The sequence below is a fragment of the Pelodiscus sinensis genome, chromosome 7 (assembly GCF_049634645.1).
Source record: "Pelodiscus sinensis isolate JC-2024 chromosome 7, ASM4963464v1, whole genome shotgun sequence".
Taxonomy (NCBI): domain Eukaryota; kingdom Metazoa; phylum Chordata; order Testudines; family Trionychidae; genus Pelodiscus; species Pelodiscus sinensis.
In genome coordinates, this window is record NC_134717.1 from 67,742,693 (window position 1) to 67,759,453 (window position 16,761).

At 44.9% G+C, this 16,761-nt stretch overlaps 1 long non-coding RNA gene across 3 annotated transcripts in view; it reads left to right on the top strand.

Annotated features, from left to right (window-relative positions):
* The window catches only part of LOC102444045 (uncharacterized), a 37,311-nt gene that overhangs the window by 9,577 nt on the left and 10,973 nt on the right, over nucleotides 1-16,761 (top strand). For 2 of the 3 annotated variants that reach the window (XR_003088289.2, XR_012905378.1), the window contains exon 2: nucleotides 15,607-15,737. This is a non-coding gene — a long non-coding RNA (uncharacterized LOC102444045). Of the gene's footprint in view, nucleotides 1-1,813; nucleotides 2,476-15,606; nucleotides 15,738-16,761 lie in introns of those variants that run through there. The other variant, XR_012905377.1, reaches the window with a different exon arrangement.

Genomic DNA, 16,761 nt, shown 5'->3' on the forward strand with positions numbered 1-16,761 from the left:
CTGTTTGAAACTGAAATGCCTGAGGCCTGTGTCATTCTTGCTCACAGAGGGCTAAGTAGCACCAGTGACACTGAATTGAGCCAGGATTTGGTTATGGCTCCACAGCTACTTGGAGGGAGATCAGACCCACCTTCGGGGGCCTCCTCTGGCTGCAGGAAGCTCTGCAACTGGAGAGAAGCCCTGAAACTTCCTGCGTCACAGAAGTGAGGGGGGCAATCCTGTCCCTCCTCAACAACTTTGCAACCCCCCACATGACTCACTTTTGGGTTAAGACCCCAAACATTAAACCACCATGACATTTCAGCTGTAAACACCTAAAAATGTGAAATTGACTAATTTTCAAATCCTATGTTTGTGAAATGTGACTGGAAGGGTCCATGAATTTGGTAGGGCCATACTCATGTACAGTGGATTATACAGCTGTAGGGATTTCATTGACATGGTCTGGTCTAGAGAGCGTATGGAATATAAGTACAAGGTTATTGTCTGTGAAATGGTCTAGTGATTAGAGATGGTCAAAAATATGAATTTATTTTCATGAGATTTAAAAAAAAAAATTCTTCTCCATTTCCTTGAAATAAATATTTTTATGACAAATTTCTGATCACTTCTATCATCCATACACTAGTTTTGTGGTGTCATGCTCAAGCAGCTTGTGAATCAGCCTCAAGACACCGCTCACTCCAAAGTAGGGATGCAATAGTGTCATTGATTAACTGATAAGCAAAAGCTTATAGGTTAATGCTATAGACTACATGCATTTCCCTGCCCCTCCCCCCAGTAACTTTTTTAGCAGGCTGGCTCAGCCCTGGCTTGTGCCAGATCCATGACCTACCCCTGCTGTGGCTCTGCATTTAAAGTGTATTAGGAGCTAGGTGAGCAGGCAGCCAAGCTCCGTTCCGGCTTGCTCCGGGTCTGGGAGCTCAGCCCTTCCCCAGCCTTGAATAGGGGTTGCTGCCACCGTGCACTACTGCCTCTGTATCAGAGGCAGCAGCGTGGGGTGACAGGCAGATGGTCTCTGAGGAGAGCTGGTTTTTAAACTGGTTCCCCTTGCAGACCAGCTCCTACCTGGCACCCTGCGTTGCTGCCTCTGATACAGAGGCAGAATAGCAGAGTGGGAGGAGGTTCCTCAGGAGAGGGGACGGAGCGCACTGGCTGCCAGCCCCACCCCCGGAGACTATAGAATAGTTGAGTAACCAAGAAGAATTCATGAGGTTAATTGACTATTCGATAACTGATATTTAACATCCCTAGTCGAAAGTGCTTTAAATTACTTATTATTGGCCCCTTTAGGCTGTGTCTACACTGGCATGAATTTCCGGAAATGCTTAAAACGGAATACTATTCCGTTTTCAGTTTTTCTGGAAAAGGAGCGTCTATATTGGCAGGCTGCTTTTCCGGAAAAGTGTCTGTGGCCAATGTAGACGCGCTTTTCCGGAAAAGAGCCCCGATCGCCATTTTCGCGATCGGAGCTTTTTTCCGGAAAAGACTACTGGGCTGTCTACACTGGCCCTTTTCCGGAACAGCGCGGAATAAGGACTTATGCCTGAGCGGGAGCAGAATAGTTTTTCCGGAATAGCGGCTGATTTTGTACAGTAGAGCATCGTTGCTTTTCCGGAAATTCAAGGGCCAGTGTAGACAGCTCGCAGCTTATTCCAGAAAAGCAGCTGATTTTCCGGAATAAGTGGCCCAGTGTAGACACAGCCTTAGAGTATTAAGATACACCTGTATATTGAAGGGCTATGTCAAGGTGCATTTTGCTTCTTTGTGCAGGGACTGTCTCTTATTTGTCTGGGCAGTGCCTAACACATCATAGCAGCTATTGCAAACAAACAAGTGATTTTGCAATAAAATCCAAATGCAGCATAAACACGTATCTGTATTGGTTACTGAGGAGTTATGTGAAATAGAAGGCAGAGCTTGTGGCTTTTATTTGAAAAAGTGAATGACTCTGGTTTAAACTTCCTTATCATTTTCATGTGCTCATTTGAGAAGAGACATCAGGGTGTGCGAACGGAATGTTTTCTCAACAGTTGGAAAATGAAGGTCAAATATTGGATGCGTTTCAAGTTCTGAAACAATACCCCCGTCAGATTTCAAAGCTGCCTCTGTGTGTGCGTGCGTGTTGGGAAAGCGGGGGAGGGGAGGTCACACAAACTTTGCCTTGAAAGATTCCAAACAGTGGGCCAAATCCTTCAGTCCTTGGCGAAAAGCCCATTGAGCTCATGCCATTTCTCCTCATGACCCAAGGTGAGGATGGGGGAGCCTGATTCTGCAAACACTCAGTCCCCGGAGTAGCCCTTTCTTGAATTAAAAATCATGGCTTGTCCTACATACACACACAGGGCTGGATGGGAGAAAGGTTTCCAACAGTCCCTTATTAGAAAGGCTGGCCCTTATTTTTTCATCTCTGGGCAAGATTGAGAGTTGGTGAGTGCTGCAAAAAACAGCAAGAAATACCCTTGGCGATGGTAGGTAAGTGCTTCATAGTGATGATAATATTGAAATGGGAGGGGGCAGAGCAGGGATGTTAGGAAAACAGTTCCTTAGTTTTCAAATATAAAGTTGGCATCTGTAATGGGGGGGGGGGAGTAGCCTGCACTGTGGGCTGCAGCGTGAGGTGGGAGAGTGAAACAGACTCTACAGGAGGATGGAGAGTGGACAGGTAGGAACAGTGAATGGTAGCAGCCATGACTCTGTCTTAGCAACATAGTGGCCAGTGCATCTGTGCTAGTATGAGGGGGAAGTGATCTGTACCCGATACGGGTGGAATTGGGGCCTAGGGGAAAGTGACTCTACGAGTCTTCGTGTTACATTTCTGCCCTGGGTCTAATAGTTATGCATTGCTACTTACTTGAGGCAGACTGTATTTTTGCAGCCCTAGTGAGTACCCTATTGAAGCCATTGGGACCATGTAAGTGAGGGCTGCTTTTATGTACAAGGGTAAGCAGGGCAAAAGATTGAGGAGGTACTACATGATATGGCCCAGTGAGTTATGAAATCCTATGAAAGATCCCTCTGTTTCAATCACATATAATTGAAATCCGCCTCTTTTAATCAACAAGAAAACCATGGAGGCATGCTTCATTGTATATATGAACTGATTTGGAAGTTTGTCCTGATTCAACTGTGACTTGTTTGTAAACACTGCATTTATAATCGTTGCTGTAGGACAGACAAAGAATGAAGGCAGGGCTTGTGATTTGGAGGAACAGAGCATATTTCTACTGCACAGTATGAACTATTAGGATGTACGGGATGTGAGTCATCTCTTACTCTTGGAAACTTGCTTCAACCCGTGCAGAATAGGTCAAATTCCTCCCGGGGCGTGTCTCTAGCCTCTAGTAACTGTAGTAATAGGAACATGTTAAACTGCAAGGAAACAGCTATGTTTATTTTACATCTGTTTTTGTCAAAATAATTGATATTTTTAAGCCTATATCTAACTTATAAAATAGTTTTCTTGCTTAAAATACTGCAGGATCTTGCAGATGCTATACCCAACTAGGCCCAAAACTGCCATCACAGAAAACTCCAACCTCTTTCAGTTTGTCTGGGACATGATGGAAAGAATGGGACCAACTGATTGATAAAGGCCAGTGTAGGGGCGTGTGACAGGAAGTACAGTGTTGTAGGATGGTTGAAAAATCACTTGAATTCTATAGATCATACCACAGTAATTTTGACTACTTTATTAAAAGGCTGTATTTACATGTAAGAAAAATGAGACATTTACTGGGACCGTAGCAAACAGATCCTAACATCTGTAGCTATAGCAAATACTCATGTATTTCATTCTCTCTAGTGATTTAGCTGGCAGTTGTTCTTCCCCAAGGCTGCAGGCCATACTTAGACTATGCACTATACTGAAACTAAGTAATGTTTAGCAGGCCAGGCTGAGCAATTTTCAAATTAATGTGAAAAAAATATGTACTATATAAAAAGACAATAATTTGAGAGATCGGGTGAAATCCAGCTATGGCTGGGATGAAAAAAGATAAGATGAAAAACCAAAAATAGATGCTAGTTATTTTAAAAGCGAATGGATTCCAGCTTCAATAGATTATTTATGGCATTTTAGCAAAACCTAATGATCATTGACCGTGTGTTCAACTGACAAATGAATCAGAAAAGAAGCTTCTGCTGGTTTTTTTTTTAAAACTATCAGTAGATGGCAGGAGATACCACAAAATCAAGTTGGCGATAGAAAGGACGCCACATAACTTTCTTCTGCAGGGACTAGATAATATGTGGCTCACAGGGTACCAAAGCCTGGGGAAAGTTATTTATGAATATGGATCTGAGTTAAACTCTTTTCACTGTGTCACGTCCAGCTTAATCTGAAGAGGTTAAATTAAGTATTAAATGTTGGAGTGAATTTCTGCTCCATAGAGGGTGCACCTGGAGATATGATTCATCACCCAAGTTACAAAGATTAATTGGGCATTATAATTGTGCTAATGGATTCTCAGCACCATGCGAGTCTTTATTTCTAGAATAACATCAGGAGGAACAGTGGTATCTCTGCTTGACTGTGGAGATCAGATATTGTCACATTTTCCTTAGATTGTACTGGTGACAGCTACTCTTTAAACAGTACCTTATTTTCTAATGATACTGCTTCATGGGCCTGATCCAGCGCCCACTGAAGTCAATGAAAATAATCCCATAGACTTTAGCTCAGGGCCCATAAAATGACATTTTGCAAGCCCAATAAAATACTTGGTATTTAGCACGATATATTGGTAAAGATGAAACAGTGGAAGATTTTTTTTGTTGAAAAACAGATGTTCCATTTATAAGATACATGTAAATTATTAACTATGTTCTGGAAATAATAATGAAATAGGAGCCAAAGTAGCTGTTACCATTTTTTCTTCATCCGAATTAGTGACATAAATAAGGGTGTGTCTAGACTACCTAGTTTTGTCGACAAAAGTGTACTTTTGTCGACAAAACAATACCAGCGTCTACACTACCACGGAGTTCTGTCGACATAACGTCGACAGAACTCCGCGGTTTTGTCGACGCTGGTATACCTCATTTTACGAGGCATAACACTTTCTGTCGACAAAACTCTGTCGACAGAAGGTGTTATTGCCTGTAACACTGCGTCCAGACTACGGAGTTCTGTCGACAAAGCGGCTTGCTTTGTCGACAGAACTCCACGTGTCTGGACGCAAATTGTCGACGGAAGTTTTGTCGACAGTATCTGTCGACAAAACTTCCGTCGACAAAACGCGGTAGTCTAGACGTACCCTAAGTCTAACACATTTGAGATCTCATCTGAGTTCCAAGTGTCTGTATTTTCTGCAGGGTAACTGATAATATCCACACTTACTGTTACTTTTCTTTTTCTCAGATGAAAACATCCAATACGCAGAGCTGTGAGAACGTGAATAATCTAAAAAATCTGACCAGATCTGCCAAACTTGGCAACTTTTGGAAAATATTTCGAGACTGTAAACTATGCCAACTCAGATGGGAGTAGACATATTTTTAAAAGGAGTGACAAAAATGATATATTTCTGCCTTTGCCCTCTTTCCATGGTTATTAGAAAAATGCTGCCTAATGTCCAATTACTGACATCATAGATACTTAAAAAAATCGTGATGATTCTAGGCTCTCCTTTCTCTTGGGTTCAAGATTCCTCTCTGAGTCTCACTTTAGACAGTTTTCTTTCAAGATAAATTATTTCTCTGGTCTCATTAACTCTCCTGGCCCAATCCTTAGCTGCAGCCTGGAATGTCTCTCTGCAGGTCAGAGTTCAGGGGAGCCACTCCCCCCAAGAACATTAGAGTTTGTTGGGGAGACATGGCTGGAATTCAACACTAATTATCCACCTTTTCCTTCCTGGCTACAGCTTTTCTACATCTCTTTTGACCCCATGTTTCACTGATCTCTCCCTATCATGCATTTTTATCTCTCAGCCACTTTCTGCGAATGATTCCCCGATTGTATCTGCTGTCAAGCCCAGAACCTTCTGCTCTGTTTCCTGTAGGGTTTGTTCATTTAGGTGCCACAGTTCAGGGCAACTGCAGCTATATTTCCTGCAGTGGGCCAACAAGGGCACCAACTCTCCGGATTCCAGGTCCCCAGAATCTGCCTTTCTGAGTGGAGACCAGGGTCTCCTCCCCCCTCTGACCAAGGTATTTCCAGGGTGCACAGTTCCCAGCCTTCACTGTATTATTCCCAGCTCAAACTGGTTGCCCAAGGAGACCTGCTTGCTTTCTCTTCAGAGATGGTTAACAAGTGTCATTGCTATAGTAGTGAGGTACCACGCAGCACTGCAATTCCTTTGCAAGCCTATTTCATTCTTAAGGTAAAAAGTGTTATAGAGAAAACAATAATTGAATCTACACAAGTGCTATAAGCTTATCCGACATTACCCCAAACCTAGCATGCGTTCTAGCAGGAGAGTTATTCATCACCTTTCCCCTAGGGATCTCTTTGTGGCCTGTCTATGTTCTGGAACAGGGAGAAGGTCCTGGTCCAATTTAAAACCGGGCAGTATATCCGGAAATCCTTTCTTTGTCTGTTACTAGGGGTAGTGGGTAACCCCTGGCTTGGGGAGATTAGCCGTCCTTCCCCACACCATCTCCTTCCACCAGCCCAGCCCCGGCCCTGGAGTGCCAGAGGGCTGGATGTCACGGCCCCAGCCTTCACTGGAGCCAGAGAGCCAGGAGAGATGGTCCCAGCCTCCTTGGGCTGCAATGACCATCTCTCCTTTCCCACCCATGAATCCCCCTTCTCCCTCTGCAGCTGATCCTCTAGCCTCACCACTGAGCAGATGATGTGGCTGGAATGGCCCAGCACCAGGGGGACAGGCAGTGTGGTATGGCCCCCAGCCTGCCTGTTCCTGTCTCTGGCATGGGAGCAACAGGTAAGACGGGTCTGGGTTAGAGCATGGGTGTAGGCCTTCCCATGCCTACAATACAGTAATTCCTCATTTAACACGTGCCCGCTTAACATGTTTTTGCGATAGCACGATTTTTTTTTTAGGGAAAGTTTTTTGAATTATACGACCGTCCCCGGAATTACACGATTTCCCCAGCTGGCCTGTTGCCGGCGGCTGCACGGGGCTTCCTCTGCCTCCCTGCAAAGCAGCGGAGGGTTCGCCACTCGCTGCGCTGTTCCCTGCTGACTCCTCCTCGCTGGACGCCTTGCTCCCTCTCCTCCAGCCCCGCTTGCAGGCCGCCGACTGGGTTTCCCCAGCTGACCGGTCGCCAGCGGCTGCACGGGGCTTCCCCCACCTCCCTGCAAAGCAGCGGAGAGTTCACTGCTCCCTGGCTACCCCCCCTCACTGGACGCAGTGCGGGTCCCAGCAGACCCATCACAGGGGCATACTCCCAACCCAATCCTCCTCCCCTCCCCTCCCCTCCCCTCCCCTCCCCTTCCCTTCCCTTCCCCAGAGCCAAACACCTCCCCTCCCTGCTGTAACCCAGTCCCCTTTTTCCCCCAACCTTATGTCCTGGTCCCAACAGACACCACCGCTTGAAACGCAACCCCCACCTTTTCAATTATTTTCAATGGGAAAACTGACCCCACATAGCACGTTTTCACTTAACACGATCATTTTCTGAAACATATCTATAGTGTTAGATGAGGAATTACTGTACCTGCAAAAAAGAGACAGACTGAGTTCGTACAAAAAAGGCCCACTGATATAATTCAAGGACTGTGTTTTGATCATGCCTGTTAAACAAGAAAAATACCAGACTGGAAATCAATGAAACAAAATGGAAATGCCAGAAATTAGATGTCATGAATGTGTCCTGGGGTGTGGCTACTTAGAATATGCCTGGACTCCAGGGTTTGTGTCTTCCCCGTTTTCTTTAAATTCCTCACACCAATTCTATATTAATCTCCATGCAACAGTCTATTTACTATCTTAACTGCACTTTCTGGCCCTCTCTCCAAGACCTGAAGGGATTCAAGGTGTCCCTCCCTTAAGGCCTCTGTAACTGATCTCACCTCTCCCTGGTCCCCTCTTCCTCCTTCCCCTCCTTTGGCACTTCCTACTGCTTTATCAGCGTTGGTCTGACATGGTAATGGGCACCTTAGACTATCCATGCAGCCAGCCTGGTTGTCTAATTACCCCCATCGGCTTTCTCTAGGGTTCTACTGAGTGATCAGAGTGCAGGCTTGCCTGTTGGTATGCAATACTCTGTAATAGGGCGTGCCAAATAACTAAGGCCTCAGCTAATTTGCAAATCTTAAAAAGAAATGACTTTTTATTAGGGGGGAGGGAGAATTCGCAGTGGCAAAGTGAAGGGGTACAATTGTTGACAGAAAAAATGGGAAGTAGTGAATTCCACCATCACGGGTGTGGCCCCCCACCTCCACACCATATCCTGGGCCCCGGGACTTATCATAACATCATTGGGCTTTTGCCATTCTCATCCTGAGATATCCTGATCAGACAAAACCATAGAACAGGACCCAGATGACTAGAGCCCTGCAAATCTGCGTATATTTATTTTATATCTCCATGTATCCATAGATCATTTTTTCAGAGTCAGAGGTGGATACAAATTTTGTATCTGGAATCCTGCAAATTTGCAGCTGTCTGCGGCTCATTTTTGCAGATTCAAATTTTGCTTCCAAACAGGCCTTTACAGATCGTGTTGCCACCTCTACTAGTTTTGTGAGTCCCAAACCCCACCCGGGATGTGACACCTTGTCCCCTTCCCCTTCCTTTGCCTCCCCTTTCTTATTTTTTCTCTTTCCCAGCCATTGGCTTTTTTCCCCCTCATCTCTAATAAAGGTCTGGCTTAGCTGGCCAAGTCTGCACATTTTGCAGCATTTATTCATGCCTGTGACCAGAAAGAGGCATTTGAAATCAATGCCAGAAACAGCTTGATGCTGGTATGAGTTTGTCAGGGCTTGGAGGGGCTGATGTAACTGTGCACTGTACGTGTGGCTGGTCAGTGATTAGGGCTGCCAGTGAAAGTCAACACCAAAGACAGAAGCTACAATTTCTCTTTTTTGTTGTTTTCTTTACCCTCTTATGTACACTTATCTTTTGTCTTCTGGGAAATGGAACTGGACTTTAACAACAGCTCCAACCCATCACAGCAAATTTCCCCCCAAAAGACCATTATTACCGTTTAAGTAACTGCCAAACAAGGTAGTTTGTTCCTTCTAAAAATACTCTATAGAGAAAGGGAACAACAGATGTTGTTAAAATTAAAGCCTTACTTAATCAACTATATATTTGAGAGAGTGTGTCTGTCTCTGTGCATCTGTGTGTCTGTCTGTCAGTCCGTCTGTCTGTTCAAGAACTCCTCCTAAACGGTAAGATCTAGAACCACCAAATTTGCTACACAGCTTCCTCTTATAACCTAAAGCAAGATAAGGGCTTGGTTGTGCCAGGAAAATGGGAATGGGATTGCTTGTCATAAAACCATACAGAAAAGAGAATCCCCAGGCAGGTGCAAAGGGCTGGTTGGGGGCCTCCCACCACTCCAGACTGCCCGAGCCTCCCACCATTCCAGGCTCCCTTTATGGAAGGGTGGGGGTGGCTGAAGGTCCAGCGCACCCCGATTTGTACGGAAACACTGCTGGCTGTTCCCCTTTTTCAGGGAGTGAGGGGAAAGTGCATAATTTGCTCACTTTGGTCCCAAGCTCTCCGTGGAGAGGTACTTCTCACCTGGCCCCAAGCTGCTGCAGTGAGAGAGGAGTGGGATAGTTCTCTCTCCCTGGGGCAGCCTGCATACGGAATCCCTCATCCCCAGCCCCAGAGCAATGATGCGAATGGAGCATGTACACTTTCATTTTTTTAGTTAAAAAAATTTGAGTTAAGAACCCAAGCAATGCAGGATAAATCTCGTCATTTACATTGCAAATGCTTCTATTGTTTTTCCTTCTTTTGCCGAATTTAAAATTTTTTAAGGATGTGTTTGCCATGGCGCTAACCAGGCTGAGGGCTCTATATATCAACCCGTGAAGCTTGTTTAACACTGTTTAATGTTGGGCAGTGACAGGGTCATGTTAACACCTACGAAGCCATTTATTCTATCAAAATCAATATTAAAGAGTCTAACTCTTCTATGCTGATTTGATTGCAGAATGTGGTCCATTGTTTTAAAAAATAACGTCCTTTATCTTTTCTATTCCATTTCTTTACATGGAGGTATATTGTGCCCGGGTGCTTTTGATTCTGCCACAGATCTGAGAAAAATCCTTGGGCTTTTAAAAACTTCTGGCCTGATTTATACCCCGTGGAATCTATTTGCAGCCCCATTGTAGCTAGTGTAAGATAAAAACTATAATCTCCTTTGCTGTCCTCCAGCATCGTAAAACCCCTGGGAGGGGACAAGGGAAAAGAAGTCTCAGGGAGGAATGAGTTGCAATCTTGGGGAATTCGTTTAGAAATATGCACATCAAAGGATCATCTATTCCGGGGCTTTCTGCTGTTGTGCTGGCTTGGGAACCCCTGCCAACCCATCTTCCAGTCTCTGGGAATATGGATCATTGGGCAAAATGGAGGAGGTTCTAGGGGCAAGCCAAAAGAGGTCTGGGTTTACACCAGTGATAAATATGCATCATTGATCTCTTCCCAGAGAGACAAACAGCACTTCCTCCAGCTTCAAACCACCCAGGAATAGAAATCCAGTTGATGATTTCCTTTGGCAGCACGTTTCACTATTAACTACGCCATCACTTGGCTGCATTGACTGATATTTTGAGAAGATATTTTGTATGTTGTTGTTTTGTCAGTTTTATTTAGTAATTTTGTTGTATTTTTTTACTAAGTGGCATAACAAGGTTTTAATCAGTGCAAAATTTTGCTTTGGAAAATATTTATTATCTATATTTGAAAATCATTAAACATGTTCAATTTATCAGGGTCACTGCAATATAAGACAAGGGCTGCTTTCATGTGAAATCAATGTGTGTGAATTATATGGGCAGGAATGTGTAGTTACTCATTGGTTACGTGATGCCCAGGGTAATAAATATTTTATGTCCTAGCATGGCTGATAATTTATTAGGTGGGGGCTAATAGGTGAACCAATATTATTATATGGAAGGAAAGAGGGAGCATTTTGTGAGAAAAGAAGAGCTATAGCAACTATAGACTTCACCCTATTTTCAGTAAAGTTAATGATCAAACTTCTGTGACATGTCTACACTGCAATAAAGCCCAGGTTCAAAGATAACCCCACTCTTGTTGTGTCTACATTGCAATTGCACTAATGTAGGACTGGTCCCAAGACCCTGCAGGGATAGCAAGTGTGAGCTCAAGTCAAGGAGGGTATGTCTACACTACCCTCCTATTTCGAAATAGGAGGGTAATGTAGGCATACCGCAATTGCAAATGAAGCCCGGGATTTGAATTTTCCGGGCTTCATTTGCATAAGCGGGGCGCCGCCATTTTTAAATCCCTGCTGGTTCGAACCCTGTGCCGCGCGGCTACATGCGGCACGAACTAGGTAGTTCGAACTAGGCTTCCTAGTCCGAACTACCGTTACTCCTCATTCCACTCAAGGTCTGAGTCCTATTGTTTAGCAGCATAGCCACAGCCCTGCTTGACTCTGGTCCAGGGAGTCATCTGGAAGTATCCCATAATCCCATGGGGCAACTTTTTTAGTTCTCTCTAGGGCAACCACCTACAATCCACTCTATTAAAAACGGAAGCCTCGCCTCGGTTGGCAAAGCCCAGTGTTCCCTAACACAGGTCAGGAGACTCAAACCACTGTCACACTGAAGTGCAGGCATACTCCGCTTGACTTCAATGGTGCAGGTTCTGGGCCTATCTGAACTTACCCAATGGTAGGACATTCAGTGAAAATTGAGGCCTGGAGGTGATCAAAGTGATGTGAAAGAGGCAAAGAGCTCCCAATAGAAAAGGGAGAAAACCACAATGGCTAGTGTCCCCTTCAGCGTGGGCCAGGGGAAAGCTGTGCATGAGTGGTCTTTGCAAGTGCACATCTGGAGAAGAGATTTTGCCCATAGAAATGCAGCAGTTACTGCGAGAACTGTTTGTTAAAATTTCAGGTAGAAGATTAAGAAATAGTCTAAAAGTATTACTTATTTTGTAATGTGCCACATATAGTTGTGGATCAGACCCCCCAAGAGAAATGCATGGTTTGTATGCAGCCCCAATTATAAATAATTAGAAAACTTCATAACAGTTCATGTCTGGGTCAAGAGTTAAGACAGCCAGTAATTGTTCTGAATTAAACAATTATGAGGCGGCCTGTATCAATTAAAGCCCTTTGCTCTCCTCCCTGCCCTGGTTTGGCCCTTACATATGTTTAGAGTATGCACGGCCATACTGCTCGGGGGGAGGAGGGAGATCACCTGAAAAGCTTAGATCTCACCTGTTTGTTTGAAGGCTGGATCTAGCCAGCGCTATCAACCACATGCTTTGAGAAACACAAATTACAAAATGGAAAGGAGTTGATTGTTTTCTTCCTCTTCACATTGCATGTCAGAATTTATTTCGGTTTGTCTCAATTTGGAAGAGGCCTTACGTAAGGTGCAGAAAAATGTCTGGAAGTGGATTTGCCAGTTCCAAAGGCCGCCTTTGATTTTTACAAATTTGAATTTACTTTTTTCCTATTGGCCATCCTCACTGGCGTCATGCACTGTTTGCTGTTTAGCTGAAGCAAAGCAGCTGCAAAACCAAGCCTAAACTGGCAGTTAAGTGGTTATACAATAATGTGACTTTGTCAGATTGGCACAAAGCAGCCAAATGTACCGGTGAATCTGGCCTACTGTTGATCTCCATGAGTAGCTTCCATTCCCATGGTTTGTAAGTCCGAAGATATTTTTGATCTCTGTGAATTCTGCCTGCCACATGATTGCTTATTAGATGTTGTAACATTGTTTGTTGTTATTGGTAGGAGGAATTTTACATCAGCTCAGTGAGACACATTCTGGATCACTGTAGAAGTGGCCTCCAAATGGGCATATTTTATGTCTGTGTCTGCCACAGCGTGCACAGGTTCTCACATAGATTGTGCCTCAGGCAGACTTCCCAGGCAGATTGGTCCTGCTTGAAACAACTATAATCTGTGAAAGGGGAGCTGTGTAACGTCCATTATCAAGACAAGGCAGAGCATATGTGTACAAATCTCTGCTGTGTTTCCATTGTATTTGGCATAGGCTGAGAAACATCACAGCCGGAATTGGGCCCCAGCTATGTAAACCTTATTGAAAAATGGAGTGTCTATCCTGAAGAACGCAACTTATTCTCAAACAGTGAAGAATCCAACATTGTTAACAACACTTAAAGAGCATATCCAAACAGTGTCTGCATTTGATTGTAGCCCTCTATCCCACCCTTTGGTTGGGGCTTGCTTTTAAAAACATAAGTATTTGTGCCAAAGGCTTTATTTTTGTACAGTGATTAGCACAATTGGAACCCAGTCTTCACTGTGGGTTCTGGGTGCACGTATTAAATAATACTAATGATATTGGGTGGGATTTTTCAGAAGGATTCACCAGTGTCCTAACTCAGTTCTCCTTGGAGTTGGTGTGAGTTTTACTGTTACCATTATCATACGAGCAGAATACCCCTGTTTGGAGAGTGGGAGGAAACTGAGCTACAGGATTCTTCAGGAAGCTTGTTTTTGCTGATTCCATTTGGGTGCATCTGCCATTTGGGGTGCAGTGACAGTTTTAGGTGCCCATAGATTAAAGTCCTGTAGGATTTCAGCACATCACATGTGATCCAATAAATAAAGCCTCTCCTTGAGTGATAAATACTAAAAATTACATTCTTAAAAGAATATCAATGGTTCAAAATCACTCTTGATTTTTCTTCCTGGTGATAGCTCTGTGCTAAAGACTCACAGACCAAAATCTCCCATAGAGTGATAGAGGTGAGGGGAAATTACCAATATGTAGCAGCAGCAGCAAAGAGCATGACCAGATAAACAGCACCCGTAATCCTTAATACATTTGTCTCTGTAACCTGAAAGAGGAGCAGATAGTTGACTTTGTAGAGACAGTTTCACTCAGGGCAATGAAGCACGCAGCAGGGTCAAGTACCCATGGGAGCGATGAGCATGCAAGAAAGAGAGAGAGAAATACCTGAGCTCTGTGTTGCAGACCTCCAGCAAGGAGAAGTAGGATGCAAATAAGACTGAAAGCAGGTCAGGGACAGATCTGTTGGATTACTGCTCCATAATCCGGGGCCATGGGAAACACCAGCATGAAGGGCTGATGCCGTACCATGATGGGATGTCCTGAAGGTGATTTAGGATGCATGTAAAAGGAGCTGGTCAGGCTAAGTCCCACTAACAATGTCATAGCTGTGAGCCATAAGGTAGTGTTTGGGCCTGAGTCGCCACTCCATTCCAGCAGGTGTAGTGACCTTGAACACCAGTGGGTTACTCTGCTGAGTGCAGTACCATTCTGCTGCCATTGGAGGATGTCTTGTGGGCAAAGCTTCTCCAGCTCCTGGAGGATCTAGGACAGTAGCATGCTGCCTGTGGGCCACCTGTGTCCCATTGAGGTTCTACGCGTGGTCTGTGAGACATTTCGTTTACCATTGCCCATCCACAGGATCGCCAGTTTCTGATTTTTGTCTGCATGGATTTTTTTTCTACTAGTATTACTAAAGTGACATGGACGTGAAGCAAGAGCACGTGAAGCAAGGTGTATGCTGATCGCACACAATGTTGACTGTCAGAGCCGTGCGCTCCCTCTGCATCCAATCAAAGTGCTGCTACGGTTCAATCAACATGCCCTGCGAATTCTTAAGGACGCAAGCGCAGTTAGCAAAACTATTGTATAGGGGAGATCATCTTTGTTACGACCATCCTGGGGCCTCATGCAGCCCGTTCACTAGCCTAGGTTACCTTTCACTGGTCTAGGGAGCTACTGCTCCACTGCAGATAACAGAGGGAGCTGTTACTTAACAGGAATTCCCAACTTGTGTGGCTATAGGGCTCCTGGGACTGGTGCTGTACTCCCTGTTGCATCTGCACCTACTTTGCCTGTTCTAGCGAGGCAAGGTGAGACTCTGTGCTGCAGCTATGTCTGAGAATGGGAAGGTCCAATGGGATGAATGTGCAGAGGTCCTGGGAGAAGGGTTTCAGTGAGGGTTGGTTGGGGGGGTTCAACTAGACGAAGGAAGCCCCTTGAGCCCGAAGATGGATTGTTCTGTGTTAGAGGTGGGTGGGTGTTAGGAGGATCATGTGGGAGCAGAAGGGGCTTGAGTTGAAAGTGGAGGGGATCAGCAACTGAGAGGAAAGGGGCAGTGCTATTCGGACGGGGTAGGAGTTTTTGAGCTGAGGCAGTTCAGCATCTAGTGGTGTTGAGAAGGACCCCGAGAGACTTAGATGGGAGGGGCTCCCCAAGAAGGGGTGGGTGGGAATGAGGAAGATGGGGCACATGAGTAGATCTGAGGTGGAAAGGTTGGTTTGACGGGACTTGAGAGTGGGTAAAAGAGGACATATGTGTGTGAAGGGGATAGATTTAAATAAGGATGCTAGTTGCCCCCCTGCATGGGGAGGTATACGAGTGGGAGAGGTATGTGAGTGGGAGGTATACGAGCAGGGTGTACTATTGTAACTACAGCCTGACCCCTCTATTTGGTCACTAGCTGTCAGATCTAATATTTTTCACAAATGTCTGTTTCTCACCAGGCCCAGGAAAATCAGTATAGTGCATGCATCTTGCTCGACATCCTGCACTTCAACAATGGGTATCCATGCAAAATCCATGTTGGCTCCAGGAATCCCTCTCACAGCCACTGACCAGCCTCAGCTCCTTGCAGGTTAGTTCACGTGGATAAATGTTGGGGAAGGGAGGCTGTGTTATTAATAATAACAAGGGCGACGCATTAGGCATGGGCGTGAGCAGAATCTGAACACTTGCAAACCTTGGGTGGGCCAAAATGTGCAGTTCTGATCTATTTTTATGTATAGGCAGAATTAATATTTTACTTGTCTATGATACTTTCATTGAGTATTGAAGCTATTCACTCATGAAACCTCCCAACACCTTTTGTTATGAGCACACTTGTTTTAGAGACTAGGCACAAAGTGGTAGCACGAATTATACTGAAAAGTCAAGTATCACACACAGGGTAAGATCATGGCCCCAGCAAAATGACTGCCAAAACTTCTGTTGACGTCAGTGGGGCCTGAGTTTTATGAGGAGTATCTGTGGCTGTGTCACGAACAGTAACCAGGGTTGCTGGCCCTGTGTGATAAGCGCTGGACCTTGCTCTCAGTAATTTCAGGCCAGAAGTTCACAGGAAAGCCTCACAATCAAAACAGAACACTTGAAGAATGTCAACAGTTAGACAAAAAGCTCTGCTGCATGGACTCGCTGCAGCAAAAATGAACCGTGATTACGGGCTGGATTAAAACAACTTGGAGTCCTAGGCACACCATGACATGGGTTCCTCCGATAGCATTGCCCCCAATGTGGTGTGGCAGGGGGTTTCCGTCCCTCAGAGGCAAGGGCAGTGCTCCTTTCTGTGATCTCGAAAGTCAGCTGGTGTTCTCCTCTCAGGAGCAGTAGAGGTGGTAGCATGGGTCCTTCTCCCCACCCCAATATTAGATGATGCTTGCTACACTTCTCCTGCTCTACACATACTCCTCTGTTTGGGTGGCATTGTTAGGGTCCCCACAATTTCTGGCTCTGATTAACACCCCGGTGATACTGTGACCCCCTATTTTTATGGAAATGTGTTTTTTAAATATGAATATGCACAAGCTAAATATGTTTTATGTAAAAAGGGGCAATTAACCTATCATTCAAGAGTTTGTAACCCTCTCAATATGCATATTCTA